We start from the raw sequence: 21,990 nt of genomic DNA on the forward strand, positions 1-21,990 counted from the left end.
GGGTTTGTCAAAGATTAGATTGCTATTTTTATTCACTATCTTGCCCTGTGAACCTAACCTATGCCACTGATCAACTAGTCTATTTCTTAGCCAATACCAAATGGTTTTGGTGACTGTTGCTTTATAATATAGCTTTAAATCAGGTACACTTAGACCACCTTCCTCTGACTTTTTTTTCATTAGTTCCCTTGCAATTCTCGACCTTTTATTCTTCCATATGAATTTTGTTGTTATTTTTTCTAGGTCATTAAAATAGTTTTCTTGGGAGTCTGATTGGTATAGCACTAAATAAATAGATTAATTTAGGGAGTATTGTCATCTTGATTATATTCGCTCGGCCTATCCAAGAACACTGAATGTCTTTCCAATTATTTAAATCTGACTTTATTTTTGTGGCAAGTGTTTTGTAATTTTTCTCATAATTCCTGACTCTCCTTTGGTAGATATATTCCCAAATATTTTATATTATCGACTGTTATTTTGAATGGAATTTCTCTTTGTATCTCTTGCTGTTGGATTGTGTTGGTAATGTATAAAAATCCTGAGGATTTATGTGGATTTATTTTGTATCCTGCGACTTTGCTAAAATTCTGAATTATTTCTAATAGCTTTTTAGCAGAGTCTTTGGGGTTCTCTAAGTATACCACCATGTCATCAAGCTGAAGACTTTGATATAATTAAAGTTTAAGCCATAAGTTTTTTTCTCATGAATTGTCATCCTTTTAATTAGAACATAGTTTTATTGAAATTTTAAATCTTGTAATTATCAAACTAAAGTAGTTCAAAATTATGCTTTGCAGTATCTCAAGGAAGATTGCATTTCTAGTTAAATATAAATATATGCATTTTTAGTTAAATATAAATATATGCACATATATGTTTGCTGATGATATAAATATAGTTATATGATAATCTGGAGATATTTCTTCAGTTTACAATGTCATATTAACAATTCTGTTTTCAGATTAAGGGGATATGTATTTCATGAACTGATGAGGCCTCTTAGGGAAAACCATGGCGACATCCACAAGACTCCCTACTGTACATTTTGTTTTTAAATCATTGAAATAGAAAATTAGTGAAAAATAAAATTAATTGAAATATAAAAATGGAAAAAATGAAAATCATATCTATTACTATTCTCTTTCCATAATTTTTTAAAGTAGAACTGTCTACTAATTAACTAGGAGTAGTTCCACAATTTTCAACCTCCTCTTTAGAAAAATTCGAAACCTTGAAAAGTTCAATGAAAGTGCCCACCCAGCTTTTGGGTTAAAATTTGTTTTCTCACCCTTTCATATAGAAATTGTTAAATATTTCAATTGAGCATCTATCCTGCCTCAAACACTCATTAGCTTTATGATCTTGGGCAAGTCATTAAATTTCTCTCCGTCTCAGTTTCTTATCTGTAAAAAAATGGGGATAATAATATTACCAGCTTTCCAGAGTTGCTGGGAAGATAAAATAAGATATTTGTTAAGCAATTTGTAAAATCTTAAAGTACTGCATAAAAAGAAGGAAACACCCCCCCCCCCCTAAAATGTTGGAGCAAGAATTCTGTTCAGAACTTAACTTTTTTATAGATATCTTTTAAAATTAAGTTTAAACTTTTAAAGTTTAAGTTCTTTAAAGAACTTATCTTTTTATATAGCATATGTACAGTAATTATTTTAAATGTTGAAATTTTTTTTCATAATACCACAGAATTTAGCTCTAGAGCTAATCTAAGGATCTAAGAGTATATTCAATGCTAGTCTCTTCATTTTACAGATGAGGGAATTAAAGCTCATTTTGAAAAGAAGTGGCTTGCATAACAGCAGAATGGGGCTTCAAACCCAGGTTTTGTGATTTCAAACCCAGTGCCCATCTTTCTAGTTACATTATGATTTCTGTTTGTAGGGGCTTGAAATTATTGATTGATTCCTTCCAGATTAGGATTCTCTTTATTATCGGGTATTTCTCTTGAGACTTGAAGTTTTTTTTTACTTAATTTCTTGGTATGTGTAGCTTCGTAGAGTTGGGAATGGAAATGATTGTAAGAGAAATCTTGTATTTTACAGATAAGGAAAATGAGAACCAGAAAGTTTAAGTGACTTCTCAAAGTTTCTGGAAATTTTGTTTGTTGTGTTCTTTTTTTCATCATTGTAGAATCTAAAAACAGTCTTCTCTACTCAGAATCACCAAAGATTTATCTTGCTTTTGTGGTCTTTCAGTACTCAGCCAAAGAAGCTTTATAGTCAGAGCTTGGTAAAGTATTCCTGAAGATTTATGATTGATTCCTCTATTATTGAAAAACTGGAAGGAAAAAAAACAACCCAAAACAAAACTTTGCATTCTGGGAAGGCGGGAGAGAAGTGCTGGGGTTTTCAGATCTACCCCCCCCCCCTCTCTTTTTTTTTTCCTCTTTTCTTTCACTGTCAAAGTACTGTTGAAATTCAAAGAGGCCAGTCTGGTGGGGGAGGCCAGAGCTATTGGCCAAATGCCACCACTTTTAGAATCTGTTTATTAAATGGAGAAACTATTCACTTTATGTCTTTATTGTACCGAGAAGCTTAATACACATATTTGTTTGGGAGGTTGACATATCTTGAGGCATTTGTTTTTAGAGCCTTCTTGGAATTCTAGCCACTATATCATACTATTCAAATAGGATAAAAGAAGCACTACCCTAAGCACTTAGTTCTTATATAATTAAGCTGAGTGACTGTGTCCTCTGGAGAGTTTAGTCACAATCTTTTATTTGTTTTTACTCCTCTTCTAGTGCCGCCCAGCAGGTGACCTTTTCTAAACAATTAAGTGAAAGCCTCCAAGGAAGGGTGTGAACTATAAATATATTTAGCAGTTGGGGCTGGTATTTTATTTCAGTTTCAGGTGCTTCTGTCTTTAGCTGTTTCTTGGGAGTGATTTCAAGGTCTTCCTAAGAGCTTTTCCACTGCCAAGTGTCTTCTTCCAATAGCCGAAACTGTCCATTCCTTTTCTTCACATTTTTTTTTCTTGTTAGGATGTAAATATTACTAGAAGAGCAGCATTTTAACATTTATGGGTCATATGAGCTTGCCTACATATCTTACTTTTAAACTTCAAGTCTCAAAAGGATCATCCCATAGGAAAGGAGGTTCCTAACCTGGATGAAAACACACACACACACACACACACACACACACACACACACACACACACACACACACAGAGAGAGAGAGAGAGAGAGAGAGAGAGAGAGAGAGAGAGAGAGAGGATTTTCTGCTAGAAGAGATTCTTATTAGATAGAGGGGGTTCAAACCATAATGTAGTCTTTTGATTTCTTTTAGAATAATAATAAAACATTGTATTCTCATACTATCACTTATTATTATTATTATCCTAAATTTTTTGAGAAAGCTTATTTTCTAGATGTGACCATGAGATGGTACAATGTGTAGGCAGATAGCCATTTTTTAATGTTTGGGAAAAATAGCACTTTAATCATATGTCTTCTAGAATTGGGAGTCTTAAGCTTTTTCTGTTTATGACCCCTTTTCACTTAAGAAATTTTTAGGTGACCACCCCAGGTATATAGGTATACAAATAAGTATACAAATCAAATAATAATAATAAATAATAAATTGATTATAAATCTCAAAGAAATTTATTTTAAAACAATTCCTTGGAATACACATAATTTTATCATTTATTAAAGAGGAAAGCAAGTTTGTATATTTATGGGATGGATATTCTTGTTTAATTTTATCTAAATTAAATCTTGGTGGAATACTTGATATTGCAGCCTGTAGAGCATTCAGAAGCCTTTTATTATTGCCAAATTTTTTGCAGCCCTCACATTCACTTACATGACCCTTTGTTTTAGAAGGTGGGGAAGCTCATGGTGAAAGTAGAAAAGGCAGCAAGGGACACCTGATTTGGAGACAAGGTACTTGATTTAAGTCCAAGTTCTACATTGTCTTTTTTTGGTTGGTTTAGACCAGTGGTCCTCAAACTTTTTCAATAGGGGGCCAGTTCACCGTCCCTCAGACTGTGGGAAGGCCGGACTAGAGTAAAAACAAAAACTCACTTTCTATCTCCGCCCCTCAGCCCATTTGCCATAACCTGGCGGGTGCATAAACGTCCTCTACAGCATCTGTCCTCAGCAGATTATCTTTCAGATAATCACCTTCAGCCCAGATCCTACCTACTTCCCACTTGGGCGCTTGGATCACTGTCTATCTCAAAGCTTTTGCAGGCTTCCCCGTGCTTGGAATGCTCTTTTTCTAATCTCAGTTTCTAGGAATTCCAAGCTCTCCTTTAAGGCTTAGCTCAAACGCCATTTCCTTCAGTGACATTCCTCGGTCTTCCTTTATCCAGTCTGTCCAGGCTCTAATCCACCCTGCCCACTGCTGCCACATTGATGGTTTTAAATCACAGGTCTGAACATGTCATCCATCCCTCTCTGCTGAAGCAGCTCAAGGCTCTCAATTGCCTTAAGACTAAAAAACAAAGTCCTCTGGCATTTAAAGCCCTACCCAATGTGACTCTGCTTTGTCTTTCCAACCGCATGTACGTTACTCTCTCTCCTGCAAACTACATTCCAGCCAAGCTGGCTTGCTCTGTCTGCATACATGACATTCCGTTGTTTGTCTCAAAGGCTTTGCGCAAAGAGTCTGTCCCCCATGATTAGAATGTTCTTCCTTCCACTTCAGTGTTTTGGAACTCAGCTCCCTTTAAGTCTCAGTTTAAGTGCCACCTTCTTCAAGAGTCGATTAATGAACATTTATTAAGTGCCTACTGTGTGCCAGATGGTGTCATTGTATGCCAGACAAAGAATGGCAAGAAATAATCCTATCCTCAGGGAGTCCGTAGTCTAATGTTTCCTAATGAAAACAGTTATGTACAAACAATCCGTATCCAAGATAATTTGGAAGTAACCAGTATAGGGAAGGCACTGGGATAAGGGAGTTTGGGTTAAAAATTCCCGCTTTGCCTAACAGAGACAAGGAACATCTGCCAGCGAAAATCATTGGCTAAAGCAAGCCCAGGTGATGATGAGCTGAAAACGAGGGACAGCTGTTTCCCACTGCTTGAGTTCTATAAGTTGATAATTTTGTATGGTCCTTGGCAGATAAAAAGCTTCCCACCCCCCAGCTGGGAGCTGGAAGAAGCCAGGAAATCCAGGAAGTGGAGATGAAGAGGGAGAACGTTCCAAGCATGAGGGACAGTTAGTGAAAGCACCTGCAGTTGAGAGGTGAAGCACCTTCCTAGAGCAACAAGGAGGCTGGAGCCTGTGGGTCATGCAGTATGTAAGACATAAAAGGCTGTAAGATAGGAGACTGGAAAGGTTGGAAGAGGAGATATGTTGATCCTGAAAGTGACAGGGAGCCACTGGAGTTCCATGTGCAGGGTGTATGTGTTAGAAAGTGGCCTAGGCTCTTTGTAGCCACTGGTGGACACTGAGATTTCTCCTAGGTCTATATCTTAATAAATACTTATTGATTAACAAAACTTGGGTCACCTACAGGCTACAAAGAGATTTTATTTAAAGTTTCATAAATTTTTGACTATCAGAATTCTCATATTCAATTGAGAATATAATCTAAACATAAGAAGGTAATAGTAATATAAATACTTTTGGTTCATATATTCCTGTCCTCTGTCCTCCTCTCTCATTAGTGTAGAGTATTAAAAGTTATAGTTTGTCCTCACTGAAGGTTAGAAGAATGATTGCACCAGTGTGTAGTACACAGAACTTTTTATCTTAGTAGGAAGTAATTAAAGGAATATTTTAGTTCAGGTTTTATAGGGAATGTGTCACAAAATCCTTTTGCATGTAATAACTAGATAGCCATGTATTTCAAGTGCTGGAATTTTATTTCTAATACTTTGGGGAAATCTTTCTAAAATGTATGCTATAATTTCATTACTTTTCAAAATAGAGCATGGGGAATGGGATGACCTTTAGATACCCTTTAGAAATCCTATAAATCAACATATTTTTGTAGATGCAAGTTTAGATAATGTAGGACTTTGGGCACTAACCCTGTCAGTTTCCTTGGGATTTATTTCCTTCAAAAAAGTTCTTGATATCAGCTTTCTTTTTGAGAATTGCCTCCTCTTGTAGAGGCAGATAAAGTGCTTGACCTCTTAGATGGGTATAAAGGCTACTTATCTGGAAAATTGGTGATTAAAACCAAAACTCTCTTCTCATCAATGCCTTTTCCACCTTTCTTTGCAACTTACTGTTACTATTAGTAACCTTTGATTTAAGCTGATAAGTATTATTTGTTATCAGTATGCATCTTTAGTGCCAGGATCATCAGCACCTCTTCATCTATTCTTATTTCACATATTGCTTGTTGTGGATATTTCTAAAGAAAGACTGCACCTCATTTAAAAAAATAATTTGTGTTGTGTGTTTTTAGATGGAGTACCTCACTTTAAAACAGAAAATGTTGTCATCATCACGTATTAATCTACATTGTGGATGATTATAATAATTTCCTTTGGCTTAATTTAAGACTTCAATTGTCTTGAAGTTGGGAACTGTTAGTTAAACTTAGGTCTGTTGGAGTAATCATCATTCTAACAGGCTAGGTAAGAGTCTTATCTTTGAAATAGAAATATATTTGATGGGACCAAATTGCAAAGCAAATCAATGGCAAAGCTTATCTCAATCCTTGTTTTTGTATGAGTTAGTCTACCTGATTTTTACCAGGTCTGCTGGGGAAGCCAACCAGATTTTTTAAACTCAATTCTCTATAATGGAGCTGGGACAAGCGGGTTAGAATGGCGTAGCTGGACTGAGATTCCCAAGATTTGCCTCTATAGCGTCTGTGTTTCTACTCAGACGACTCTCCATTCTTATCACCCCTCTACTAGCTGGATACCATTCTTTTTACTCTGTGGCATCTAAGAAACTCTTGGTTTTCTATTTTACTCTTAAATGCCCTCCTGTGAGCAAGCTTGCTCTAGAGAACAAAGAGGAAACTTTGTAATAAGCAGAATCTAGGCCTCATTATGCCTATGTCCTATACCCAGACACACATTCTCATGGGAATTGAAACTCTCAAAACCTCAGTCAGATTTCTTCCCAAAGCCTCATGGCTTGATGGTTAACATAAACTATGATATTTAGTTCAGTCTTTGCAGTTAATTAATTGTGGCCTATCAGTGAGTTAAAGTGTCAGGGCCTTAGTTTCTTATCTTAAAAAAATGAAATTATCAAATTAGATTTATTAAATTTCTTCTAGCACCAACATGCTACCTTCTGTTTTTTTTTCTAAACTCTCCTTACAGTTTGATATATAGCAAAATTCCAAGTACAAGCCATTTTAAAATGTTTAAAAAAGTATGAAGTTCTAGATGGTGTCTCTTTGACATTTCATATTCTAAATAAAACCCAATAGGTTAAATGGAATGTGGTAGGAGGAAGATCATAGCACTATTGTTAGATTGCAGTCCTGCTTATTAACTATAAATTCTGAATAAATAGAATTGTTTTGTCAGCAAGAGCTGAGGTGCTTTGATTCATGGGATACAGGATTCACATCCTTTGGATTTAGGGCAGTGTGTGGAACAAGGAGTCATTCTAAATGAGATTCAGGATAAGGATATTGGCTTTAGTGAGTTGGTGCTGAAGTTGGTCATTTTTAGAGCACAGAAATAAGCAAATTCTCGTAGAGGTGATCTAAGGGTTGTTTACGGATGATTCGGAGCTTCAAGTGAGTCGGGGAACCATTGGTGGAAAATGGAGTCAAATTGTCAGATACCACTCGGGGAAAGTATTGGATTATGGGCAAAGATGAATGCTAAGTGGGGAGACTAGAGAAGAAGGCTGGGGCTGGAGTTAGATATGGGATCGAGTTGGAATCTCCCCGAAAGGGAAGTTATTGCCAACAGAGGATTGCTGACAAGCACTTTCCAAGTAGAGCATGACCATATTGAGTAACCCTACAGGTAGAGTGGTCTTTGCAAGTCTTGAAGTGACTTGACATAGCAAATGTATTTGCTTAAGGTATTATCTAGCTTTGTTAGAACAGTAGACACCTGCTTTTTAGCTCAGGGGCTCTCTGGCTGTGCTCACCACTTCCTTGTGGAGGGAGGGCTCTATTGGGGCTAGTGTGTGCGCTGTCCTTCTGAGGCAGGGGTATGATCTCTTGGAATCCGAGTGTGGGTCCTGTTCAGGGGCCTAATAAGCTTGGCTACCCTGTGAGTTGTTTACAGTTTTGAAGTGACTTTTCGTTGCAGGTACAAAAAGATAATGGCATAAGGCCAAAAAGAAATAAAAAACAAACTCTAAAACATTTCTTCTCCATCAGTGCATTAACTGATTTGAAGTTAAACAGAAGGCAAATGTGTGACGAGTTTTGGTCCCTGAAAAATTTCGTACTCCTAGAGTTTAGAATTTTCAAAGGATTAAAAAAAGAAGAAAACCTATATAATTGGCACACAAAAAAACAGCCTTCTAGTCCTCACTAGTACCTACTTGCAGAAAAAGAGGAAGAAGAGAGGAAACACATAGATAGCAATGAATTTTTTTTTTTTGCATTTCCTAAGCAAATAAATAGTTATATTTGTCACAGCTTTTTTGAGTGATACGAAACGAATATTTATCAATAAACCAACTATATGCCAAGAACAGTACTCGGTGCTTGGGAATACAGAAGGGGGCAAATAAATCTCTGCTCAAGAAACTCAGTCAGAGGGATACGACATGCAAAAACTATGTGTAAATAAGATACAGGCAGGATAAATTAGGAGAGTGCTTATCTTTCCTCCTTGAAGAGGACTTTGACGTCAGGAAGGTGCAAGTAAGTTAGATTTAAGTGAGGGTGGGCTGTGCTATGTCAGCAGCCTCATTTTCTTCTCCAGTGCTTTCTGGGTCAGGATCACTGTAGATGGCCTCCATGCAGTGGGAAGCTTTGACCTTTAACAGGTCTCATTTTGACTGTGGCAATCTCCAATCAATGATTAAAGCTAGGTAAGAAATGAGGCCTATATGACCTCTTTTAATTAGTCAAAAAATCAAAACAAAACATTCTGGGAAGTTTCTGGCCAAAACGGAAATAACTCTTGTTTACATTTACTTTTTGTCAATCCAAGTCTAAACAAGCCCATTGGATTGGAGCTTGGCCTGGGACCTTTTGTTGGGAAATCAATGAGAGCCAGAGCCAGAGTGAAATGTAGCTGGTAAATCCCAAGATATCTTGAAGCTTCAATGTCCTCTCTGAAGGAAGGGCCTTGATGATACCTGAAAGAAACCAAGGAAGCCGGAGGTAGAGAATTCCAGGGATGGATGACAGCCACTGAGTAGGCTGAGTCAGGGGCTGTAGAGTTTTGTTTAAGAAACTATAAGGAGGATCAGTGGATCAAAGAGTAAGCAGAGAAGAGTAAAGCTTAAGAAGACTGGAAAAATAAGATGCTAGGTTTTGAAAAAGGCCAAGCAGAGGTTGTTTATTTGCTTCTGAAAGCAAAAGGGAACCTCTGAAAATTATCGAAAGGTGGTGGGGTAGATTAGCATGGTCAGATCTGTGCTTAAGGAAGATCAATTTGACAGCTTTGTGGTGGATAAATGAATGAGTTAAATAAAGCAGCAACAAAACTTAAAAGTATCTAATACAAATTTTTGAGCTTCACAAAATAGCAACTTAATTTCCTTCTCTCTCTTTTTTTTTATTCCCCTATGTTAATGATCACTGTGCGTTGTTCAAACACTGGAGAAATTCTTTTTCATTTTTCTTCTAGGATAAGTTTCAATAGTATTATCTCCCTACTGTTTATATATTAGTATAGGAATATTTAGTGTTGGCCCAGTCATTTAATCAAACTTCCTAAGATATCACTCTGGTTATTTAAAAAAAGTTCCTATTATATTATTAGAAATAAGAAATTCTAATAAGTTCTTTACTCAAGGGAGTTTGTTCTTGAGCTTTGCTCAAGAGTTACTTTCCTCAATTAACTTAGTAGATGATTTAAAAAAAACCTCTAATCAGGATTTGGTTTTTTATAATTAAATGTAAAAATAAACTCCTTACTTGAAGGGAGAGCAGAAACCTTCTGTTTTGTGAATTGTCCCAAAGTCCAAGAATTGATAATGTATTATTTTTTATTGCAACATACTTTCAAGTGTTAAATCAGAAAAGCTACCCTTCTTTGATTGCTTATTGAAAGCAGAAGTTGCTTCATATTTTTTTGATGAAGGACACAATTGCATTCTGGCAAAATGGACACTCATTCTCTTGAAGTTTCCCTCTGGTTTTAGAAATATTTTTGATTATACTTCATTCACTTTGTTGAAGGTTTCATTATATACAGTCATAAAGTGATGGATCTAGAGCTTCACAGACATCAAATCTAGTCCAGCTCTTTCATTTTATAAATGAGGAATCTAGCTGCCAAGTCCTAGATATTACCCAATTTCATCTCTCTAATTTCTCCCTTTCCCCCACTTTCATACCCTCTATCCTAGTTAAAGGCCCTCGTGAACTCTTGCCTAGACTGTCAAAATAAACCTCCTGCTTGGACCCCTATGAGTGCTTTCTTCTCCAAATCCATATTATACACAAAACCCAAACTGATATTCAAGCATAGGTTTGACTGCCATTCTTCTATTAATATTGTGTGTGTGTGTGTGTGTGTGTGTGTGTGTGATTCCTTTTTGCTTCTAGGGTAAATTATAAAATTCTTAGCCTGACATTTAAATCCCTTCTCAATTTCATCCCACTTATATTTATAGACTTATTAAACATTATTCCTTTGTTTAAATAACTATCAAGGCACTTAGGGAGGAACAGACGCCACACTAAGCTCTGGAAATACAAAGAAAGGCAAAAGTTAGTCCCTGACCTTAAGGACTTCACAATCTAATGCTGTAGACAACAAGTAAACATTGATGTTTAGATGAGGTATATTATAAATTGGAGGTTATGGGGACAGCTAGGTGGTGCAGTGGATAGAGCACCAGCCCTGAGGTTGGGAGGACCTGAGTTCAAATATGACCTCAGACACTTCCTAGCTGTGTGACCCTGGGCAAGTCACTTAACCCCAAATGCCTCAGGGGAAAAAATAAATGAATAAAATTGAGATTATCAGCTGAATCAAGACATTGGCATTAAGGGAGACAAAGGTTTTGTGAAGAAGGTGAGATTTTAGCTGCGGCTTGAGGGAAGCCAGGAGGAGATGGAGATGAGAATGGGAAGCCAGGAGGAGATGGAGATGAGAATGGGAAGCCAGGAGGCGATGGAGATGAGAATGGGAAGCCAGGAGGAGATGGAGATGAGAATGGAAGAGGATTCCAGGCATGGGGAATATATTTCATGAAAATGGCAGCAGTTGGCACAAGGAGCACAGTAGTGAAATCGGTGTGGACAGTATCACTATCCCATAGAATATACAGTATTTATGTGTGGGTTCAGTCTTCCTTGCTACCGTCATAGCTTTTTATGGTCAAATTTTGTAGTCGTTATTTGCTCATTTTTGTTCTAGCTTATTTCTGTGAATTTTATGTTAAGGTTGGGCTTTGCTTAACTAAGAGTGGGGAGACACTGTCCTAAAAGTCAGGCTTTTTTATGCTGTTCTTTTTAGGATAATTTAAAGTTTCTGCAAGTTGAAGGTATAGTTAATGACCTTCTAGTATGATATCTGATTTTTACCCAGGAAAAGCCCCTGGTTCCCTATAGCCCCAAGCACTCATGCTGCTCTTTGCTTTGGACCTGTGACCAGGACCCCTGATCCCTTGTTACTGACTCTGCTGTCCAGCCTGGAACTGTAACACAGAACTACATATGGGCAACAGCATTGCCATCCAGCACCAGAAATACTCCGTGCCAGCAAGGGGTCTTTCTGACCGATTATCCAAACCTCTTGCCATATCTAGACTGAGAGTTCCTGAAGCTGTTCCTGTTGTGGCTGTTGCCTCGGCAGTATGTGTGGGCTCTGGACAGCCCCTACTGACTGTAGTATTATAGATCATTCCAGCCAACCTCTTAAGTGTTCTTTGGACAGAAAAATGTCTCACTTTTTGTTGGCTCTGCTACATTAAAACTTGATTTAAGCCAAATCAAAAAATATTATTTGCTGTTGTAATGAGAATTTGGAATTGTTTTGATATATGAGAATGTTAGAATCTTAATCATTTTAAATTGAACTTCTGAAATTATGAAAACTCAATGAATTTTAACCACTTAGTAAATTTTGGATGTAAGGGAAGAAAGTGATAAAACACTTGGTTTTAGTCCATAACTAGAAAATCATGAGTAATTCCTGCTCTTCTGAAAGTTTATTATCAATGTGTGTAGTCATTAGAGTAACATATTTGTGCTGGCAGATTTGTTTTCTGAAAATGTCATTGATCAGACTTTCTTCCACTTAGAGAAATTAGAGTTCAATCTTGAACTATAAAATAGGCAGTTGATTTCAAAAGAAGTATGAAGAGTATACTTTAGAGATTTACTAGGTAGAATTGATATCTTCCTTTTTATCATTTACTCACTATGGAACCTAATACAGAAACGAATTTTATAATTAACAATATTTTCAAATTATATGTAAAAATCAACATTTTTGGAGGACTACTAATTAACTTAGAACATTGGAATTTCTTTTCTTTTTTATTTCTTTTTTATTAATTTTATAATTATAACATTTTCTTTGACAGTACATATGCATGGGTAATTTTTTTTTTTTTAACAACATTATCCCTTGTACTCCCTTCTGTTCTGAGTTTTTCCCCTCCTTCCCTCCACCCCCTCCTCTAGATGGCAGGCATTCCCATACATATTAAATATCTTATAGTATATCCTAGGTACAATATATATGTGCAGAACCGAATTTTTTTGTTGTTGTTGCAAAGGAAGGATTGTATTCGGAAGGTAAAAATAAGGTGGGAAGAGGAACAAAACAAAACAAAAAAACCAATGTTCATAGTTTACACTCATTTCCCAGTGTTCCTTCTCTGGATGTAGCTGATTCTGTCCATCATTGATCAATTGGAATTGGATTAGCTCTTCTCTATGTTGAAGATATCCACTTCCATAAGAAGTGGATATCATACAGTATCCTTGTTGAAGTGTATAATGATCCCCTAGTTCTGCTCATTTCACTCAGCATCAGTTGATTTAAGTCTCTCCAAGCCTCTCTGTATTCCTCCTGTTGGTCATTTCTTACAGAACAATAATATTCCTTAACATTCATATACCATAATTTACCCAACCATTCTCCAATTGATGGACATCCATTCATTTTCCAGTTTCTAGCCACTATGAAAAGGGCTGCCACATTTTGGCACACACAGGTTCCTTTCCCTTCTTTAGTATTTCCTTGGGATGTAAGCCCAGGAGTAGCACTGCTAGGTCAAAGGGTATGCACATTTTGATAACTTTTTGGGCATAGTTCCAAATTGCTCTCCAGAATGGTTAGATTCTTTCACAACTCCACCAACAATGCATCAGTGTCCCAGTTTTCCCACAGCAACATTGGAATTTCTTAAGAATATCATTCAATATCTGGTGAATTATCCTAATCATTCACGTTATTTATGGTAGTCTTGTTGTTCAATCATGTCCAACTCTCCATGACCCTATTTGGACTTTTCTTGGCAAAGATATTGGAATAGTTTGTCATTTTTTCCTCCATTTTATAGATGAGGAAACTGAGACAAAGAAGGCTATATGACTTGTTCAGAGTCAGGTAGTGTCTGAGGTTGAATTTCACTTGCATCCTCTTGACTTTAGGTCCAGTACTCTCTCCACTGTGCCATGTAGCGGCCCATTTTGGAAGTTTTAGGAAGATTTTTTAAAAATTATCATCTATTTATATAGATCTGGTGCATAGACTTTACAAGTTGGGGATATTCCAGTTTATTTCTAAAATCAAACAGAAGTTGGGCTCCCCAGAGGGACCAAACCTGTTTGGTTTGTTTAAGTTCATGCTTCAAGTAAGGGTAAGAATTATTAGAATTTATTGTCTGAGATTCTGCCTTGTTTTTTCATCCAGTGAACCATGCTACTGACCCAATGAATAGGTACACTGGAATGTTTATCAGAATAACTTTTTGTTTATTTGTTCAGTGAAATGGGGAAATATTTGAGCAGTTTAAAATGTATATCTTAGGGAATGGTAATGCAGTAGAAAAGCACTAGGCCTTCAATTAGGAAGATTTACCTTCCCGACTTCAAATCTGTCCTCAGACTCTAGCTCTGTAAGCCTATTTGCCTTAGTTCCTCATCTGTAAAAAGAGCAGGAGAAGAAAATGGAAATACTCTGGTATTTTTGCCAAGAAACCCACAAATAGGTTCACAAAGAATTGGACATGACCAAAAAATGACTGAACAACAATAAAAAATGGATATCTTAGGAGACTGTTAATAGTAATCTTGAAGAAGCATTAAACCACAGAGCATTGGACATGGAAGTTGGAGGACCAGGATTTGAATCCTGCTTCATATACATATTAGAGATGTGACCCTAGGCAAGCTACTTAACTTTTTTCAGGCTTCCTATGTAAAATGGGAAGAGTAATATTATCTCTAATAAAAGCATTGTAAGGATCAAATGGCATAATATACATAGTATTTTGTAAATTTTAAAGCATTATATAAATGTGATCAATCATTATTATTGTAATTATTTCTAACAAAGTACTATTTCACTTAATATCATCAGCCTTTGTGATTTGATCATGTACTTTATGCAGATGATTCTTGGATCTATTTATCCATCTTCTTTCCCTATTTCCCTGCTTTCATCTCTGTCTCTTAGATATCTTGAATTAGTTTCCTATAAATATCTTAAACCTAACATACCTAAAACTGAATTCATTATCTTCTTTCTCCACATCCTCCCCTTTTTGTAATGTCTCTATTACTGTTGAGAATATCACCATCTTCTTAGTCACTCAGGCTCACAACATTTACTATCCTCAGCTCCTCACTCTCACCTCTTATATCCAGTCTGCTGAAAAGACCTATCATTTCTATTTTGCAACCACTCAGATTATTCCCTCTTCTCTATTGTGGCACTGCCGTCACCCTAGTGCAGGTTCTATCCATGTCATGCTATATCATATCTCCCTTACCTGTTTATTTTACTTCTCTTACAGAGAAATAGGACTTTAATCTTTGCTTAGTAAACTTCTCCACTTGCACAGGTCATTCTACTCCATCCTATCTCCTCCAGCAGATTCCTTCTTTTGTCACCTTCACACTCTTAGTTATCTTCAATCTCTTTTTGTCTACTGGCTTCTCTCCTACTTACTACAAATATGCCTTTGTCTCCTTTGTTCTCAAAAAATCTTGGACTATGTTATGTGTTTTTGTCCTGAACCTGATTTGTGTGAATCTTTTGATATGTTTTCTCATATTTGTCAAATAATGTACCTCTCCCTCCTCCCCCAGTGTTGATACTTTCCCCAGAAGGCCATTCATTCTCACTAATTCTTTGTCAGGTGATATGCCTGGAGAATGTGGTGTAGGTGGCAGAATTCAGTTTTTTTGCTTTTTATTAGCAGTGACAATTTTTTTTACTAGGTAGGAGTTTTCCTGATTTTAAGATCTTATGTGACTTTAGTCGTTTTTCACTCAATTTATTCATTCACCAGACATTAAGTGACTGTTAAGTACTATTCAATATGTTGAGCTCAGCCTCTAACTTCATTTTGGTCCAGTTTTCTATTGTCATTGATGGTAAAATCCTGGTGAAATTTCTAAAAGTGCACAATAATAATAGGTTTGCAGTTTGGGGTCTTAGGGAATTACCTGTTGTACTTAGAAGTTAAGTAACTTAACCAGGATCTCATAGTCAGAAATGAAACCTGAAAAGATAGCATCTTTATCACTATTAACATGTTGTCTTTCTCAGAAAAGAGTCTTATACATTTGTTTCTAATATTTATCGAAAGTTTCTGAGTATTTTAAGTATTGATGATTAATGTAGCCAAAAAGAACCAAAGAATTGCAATGTAAGAAGGGAGCCTAAAGTTACTCATCTAATCTAATCTAATCCTTAATCAAATTATGAACCTTGTCAACAGAATTTTTTAGAGTCTTAAAAGCACTAGTCTTCATTATCCTTGTAGTATCCTGAGGTCTGAATACATAATTTGAATACATTTCATTGACTTTTTAAGATATCATCAGTATGATTTTCTTGACCAAACTTGTTCTGTAGTGCAATCTATTGACTACTGGTAGTTACCAACTTTCTTGTTGCATTGTATGAACATTCATGAGATTTATGAGTAATAATAATATGAACAACCTCTTATTCAAGAAATCTGAATTTGTCTTATAATTATCTGGGTTCTGGTACTTACTCTTCTTGTCTTGTATACAAGCTACCCCATGATCTTACACTGGCAAATAAAGCACATACTGCAGTGTTTTCAGTATCATCATAAACCAAAGATTTTCTTCTCTGTGACTTCTTGCCAACATTTATTTACCCACATCACCAAACTGTTTGAGATCGTGGTAGAGGGCATTTACCTTTTGTCCTTGGATCAACAATCATACTGCAGTTGTGTCCCTTAAGTAGATTCTTGTTGGATCTTAAGATTCTGTTCTTGGGCCTCTTCCTAGAATCTACTTTTTGCCCATTATCTTCTGTGAGGTCCAGATTCCAGAACACTGATCCAGGCCTTTTTTACCTGGAATCTCCTTCCTCTCCAGTTTTTCTGAGAAACTTGCCACTTGCCACTTTAGTAAAGCATAACTCATTTTCTAGTATATCACCACTGACTGACCTTAATAAATTTTAGGCCCTCATCTCATGCCTTGCCCTACTTTATAGCTGCCAGTGATCTACCACTGAAATAAAAACATTTATAGAGATTTCAATTTCATTATAACATAAGAAATTCAATTTTAAATATTACTAGTAACTAGAATTCTGTCAAATTTTAATTTTAAAGCAAACTTGTCCTATTCCGATATTTGTATAAATATTTTCACCTGATGATTGTAATACATGCCCAAATATATAAATTTTTCCCAATCACACAAGCACAAGTTCTTGAAATGAGAGATTCTTTGAAATTGCATCAACCAAAAATGCAAATAAGTTAGAAAAATGGGTTTAATTCAATGAAATGAACTTTATCATACTTAATAGTACATTGTTTAAATGAGTAGAACAAGACCCAAACTCTAAAATTAGAGGACCTGGTCTCAAATCCCACCTCTGATGTTACTGGTCTATATAACTTCAAGAAAATTACAATCTCCCTCAGCCTTGAAGATCTCATCTGGCAAATAAGGTTGGGGGGGTAATCAAGTGATGCTCTTAAGTGACTTGCATATAAATCATTAATATTATTTGTACTTCAATGTGAAAAATAAATAATATATTTTCTAGAAATTCTTTACTTTTTTGAACACTTAGCAGACAAACCTCAGGATGGTAATAAATAAAAGGACCAAGACTATTAATTACAGTCTATTTTTGCATAAGTAGTTGAAGACAGGGGTTAAATTATGATTTTACTAGGAAAGTATTATCTCATAATAGTGTATTTCTGCCTTAGGTAGTAATGGTTATGTCCTTAATCAGTTTTTAAATCTGTTTTTCAATTAATTTTCTCACTCTTTTATAAAAGCTAAATGGGCATATATAGCTCTGCTGACATTCATATAATTTATTTTACATCTTTTTTGAGAATATTTAAACTTACAGATTGAATAAGTTTAAAAAGGAAATACCAAAAAAATAATTTGGGGACTCTTAGGAAATAAAATCTCACTATATCTTCTAATTCATTAGATGCTGACTTGTATGCAAAAAAAAAATGTAATTGACTTTTCTGATTGTTTTATAACTAAATAACTTATTTAAATGGATGATTTTCATTAAGCTGAAGACTTACTGAATTTAAAACTTGCCTTCTTATGGTATGAAGAGAGACTAATACTGTGCTTGTATTGATGACAGGTTAGATTTATTTTTCTAAAGACTTTTGTTGTAATAACATTTATGAAAGCATAAGAATTAAGGTATTAAGAAAAACTATCAAAAAATTACCATAAGTCTAAAAAAAAGTCTAGTTTCTTGCTCTACTCAACTTTACAGCTGCCTGTGATCTAGTATTAAAATAAAAATAATCACAGTTTTCAATTTCTTTAAAACTGTGAAAGATTCAATTTTAAATGTTTATTTATAACTAGAATTGTGTTTAAATTTCCTGTATTGGCATATATTCTGTCTGTACCTTCTGCTTTTAACTAATCTCATCCATTTGTCCTTTTATATTTTTTTCTAGTTTTTCCCTTGAATTTTGGAGTTTGAGTACCAGTTGGTTTTGATCATTTTGTCCATAAAAGTTTCCACCCCCATCTATTTACATATTTCTCTATTGTATCATGACATATGCCAATGTTGTCAGATTCAAATAAAAATATGGCTACTAAATCATACATAAGAATCCCTGCAGGCTACATATTGAAATAGAAAATCACATATTAACATTATCTTCTGTTGTATTTTAATTTTGTTAAATATTTCTCAGTTACATTTTTAATTTAGTTTGGACTGCCTTTGCAGTCTTGGGAGAATGCATCTAATGTATGCCATGTAAATATTTTTATCTCTTGTAGAGTATTTTTTTGTTATTCATGCTGAGAAATTTTTTTTTTCTTTTGAGTTTGTGGTTGTTCCAGAGATTTAATAAAAAGAAATGGTTGAAATCAAAACCAGAATTTGGGAGGAAATGACCATCTTATTTTAGGATTTGAAATAGATTATAGGTTTTTAGATACAGAGCTGGAAGGAATCTTTGGAGTTGTTGAGTCCAAACCCCTTATTTTACAAAAAGTTACCCAAGTGATTCATCCTTATTCATCCATTGAGTAAATATATTTCTAAGGCAGAAATACCACAACATGAGGCATAATCTGACATCTACACTAAACTTTCAGAGAGTGAATTGTGAATTTTAGGAAGTTCAGGGAAAACATAGTTCTCTTCAGTAGCTTAGTACTCGTGAAAGACAGAAGCTTCATAGGAAGGAAATTTTGCCCCAACAAATGGAAACAATTGCAATGAGGATCCCCAGGGGAAGATATTTAAAGAGAGTAGTGTGGCTTCTTGGGGAACTGTAATTAACTCAAGCCTAAACAAAAAGGCATGTATTGAAAAATAACTTAGAGAGAACATATGTTAGGTTGTACACAAGAATGACCTTATTTTTTAACCAGGATAATTAAAACCTGGAATTGAGACTTCTGAAAAATGCTAGAGTTAAAAGCCCAGGTTTTTATGTGCTGGAGAAAAACTCTTGTAAGTCTCTTGGACAGCAAGGAAATAGAGCCTAAAGCAATTAATTCAGGAGATTCACTGGAGTATAAAATACTGAAGCTGAAGCTTAAATACTTAGGCTAAATACTTTAGCTTTAGTTTCCCCAATTGTAAAATGAGAGTAATAACAGCTTCTAACTGACAGGGGTGTTGATGAGGATTAAGTGAGATAATGTAAAAAGCACATTGTAAATTGAAGTTGTATATAAATGCTAGCTATTGTTAATAATTATCTGCTATCATTTTCTGAAGTACTATACAAGTGTTTATATTCTAAATCAGCATTGCCTTTGCCTGTCTTTTATCTCTGCTTGGTGAGGAGAATTAAGAAGAATTAAATTCTGGCTAGGTTTATATGTGCTTTGAGCCTCCTTATCAGGATTGTAACTTTGCATCAGTTAAAACTTTTAAAGGAAATGGTGATAATTGAGGTCAATATCTTTGTCTTTTTTTATTTAATATTTTAAAGCATTTAATAGGTTATATGAACAGGTCAGATTGATGTTGTAGTTGTCCAGTTTGCTTACTTGCTTCAGAGGACCTTTTCAAGGTTTCAACCAACATAATTTTTTGACTACGAAGATATTTTTGGCTTTGGTATCCCTAGAACTTAGTGTAATGTTTAGCATACAGGTGTTAGATACATGCTTGTTGAATTAAATTGAAAATTCTTCCTAGATTTTGCCTTCTTATTTTCTATTTGTGCATAAGCTAAAGTTTTCTTCATAAGTACTCTTTTTTTTTTTCTTTTGCTAATCATGAACTCACTTGTAAGGTGAGATGACCCAGGATAGCACAAAGGAAAGTAAGTCATCTTTTTGAAACATGATGAAATTAGTTCTTCTAACCCTTTTTATTTTTTATTATTTAAAATCTTTTTTTTTTTTTTGCCTAAGAAGAATTCATGAGCTTGAGTCCTTCTATGAAAGTTTTTTTTTTTTTTTTTTTTTGGGGGGGGGGAGGAAGCTTCTAGTTTTCTTTCATTTATCAGAAAGATGTTACAAACAATTCTTCTAAAAGTATTTTACTTTACTGGTCATTGTGCAAAGATCCTACAGTTAAAGGACTACCAATGAATTTGATATTTATCCATAGTATATATGTATCTTCACTGTGCAGTCTTTAGCATCATGTTTTTTACCCATCTTTTTTTCTATTTCTTTTTCCCATCTCCAGCCACCATGAAAGCAATCTGTTAAACACTGGGGATACAAAGTGAGGCAAAAATAGTCCCTGCCTTCAAGGAACTTGTATTTTAAGTTTAGGCTTTGTCTATAACTGGTCTGTCCTTGAATCTTCTTCCCTCTTAGACTTTCTTTTCCCCTCTTTGTGTTCCTATCTGTATCATTATTGAATTAAATATATTCCTCTGCCAAACTTTTTAATTTTTTAATTTTTATTTTTAAGAGAGCTGAAAGAAGAAATAGACAACTCTGCCAAACTTTTTACAAGTGCATGGGGGTGTTTTGCCTTCCTTTAATCAGGAGAAAACAGGAAAACAAGTGTGTGTGTGTGTGTGTGTGTGTGTGTGTGTGTGTGTGTGTGTGTGTGTGTGTATATAAAAATATACATCCACACATCTATAGATAGAGATGTATACAGAGATTTATCTACCTCTGTCCCTTTATCTTTTTCTCTGCCTATTTTAAATTAGAAGTAATCTGATAGTGAGGATTTCGTGAAGGATGGTCAGCGGCAGGATCTTGAAGGAACGCAGGGAAGCAAAGAGATGCATTCTAGTGGTGAGGAAAAGCCAGCAAAAAGACATACATGGAGTTGGGAGGTGGTGTTTTATTTGAGGAAAAAATCAGAAATTCAGTTTTCTGACCAGATGAAACATTAAATTTATCTGCAGATTAAATAAAATCAAACAAAAGGAGAATAAAAAGAAATGCACTGTTTTTCTTTTTATATGTAGTAGGTCCTTTCCCATTGATCGTGTGTGGGAATAAGTCTGTGCCTGCCCTTTCTGATGGGCTTTGCTTGTCATGGATTCTTTCTCAAACCCATGTGCAACCAGAACCTCCTGGTTGGTCTTTTAGTTCCTGTGACAGTTGAATAAAGTAGGAAGATTATGGAAAGATAGATAACTTTCTATCTCACTTTTTGAGACTGCCTCTGATGTGATCTAGCCCATACAAGCTGTCTTAGAGTTTTTTTTTGTTTGTTTTTGTTTTTTTGATTGGGTAACCTTTACATTTCTGTGTGTTTCTGTAGAGTGTATAATTGCCTATTTGGTATAACTTTCTGCTTCCTTCTTTCTGCTACATTGGATGGTGCCGAATACTGCCCAGCCTTGCCTGTCTCCTCCCAGACAGGTAGTTTAGAGTGGGATCATTTCTTTAGCCATTACTCTTTTTTTCTTTCTTTTCCTTTATGGAGATTCGATTAGCCACACACTGTTAAATCAAGTAGGCTAATTTTAGCCTAGGAACAATATGAGGACTCTGATGTCCATGTGGTAACCTTCTTAAGGAGTTTATTTCTCTTGAAAAACTAGTAATAGTTAGTCATTAGAGCAGATAATCCCAAGTAAAGAAAATTCCTGACGCTTATACGAGGCTTGCCTTTTTGCCTTAATTAAATCTTTTTTTATATTTCCAGCTAACCCCTGATATATTCTGACAAGATCAGAATAAAGGAAGCATCTAGATAAAAAAGAAGTGAACCCAGTATATTATACTACTTATTAACTCAACAGGCATTGGAAGGGGGAGTTAAAGAAAGAATAAGAATTAT

The 21,990-nt window shown here is 35.3% G+C and overlaps 1 protein-coding gene across 8 annotated transcripts in view; it reads left to right on the forward strand.

Annotated features, from left to right (window-relative positions):
• The window catches only part of NAPEPLD (N-acyl phosphatidylethanolamine phospholipase D), a 73,072-nt gene that overhangs the window by 29,652 nt on the left and 21,430 nt on the right, over positions 1-21,990 (forward strand). The window lies entirely within an intron of this gene.

The sequence above is a fragment of the Sminthopsis crassicaudata genome, chromosome 5 (assembly GCF_048593235.1).
Source record: "Sminthopsis crassicaudata isolate SCR6 chromosome 5, ASM4859323v1, whole genome shotgun sequence".
Classification (NCBI taxonomy): Eukaryota; Metazoa; Chordata; class Mammalia; order Dasyuromorphia; family Dasyuridae; genus Sminthopsis; species Sminthopsis crassicaudata.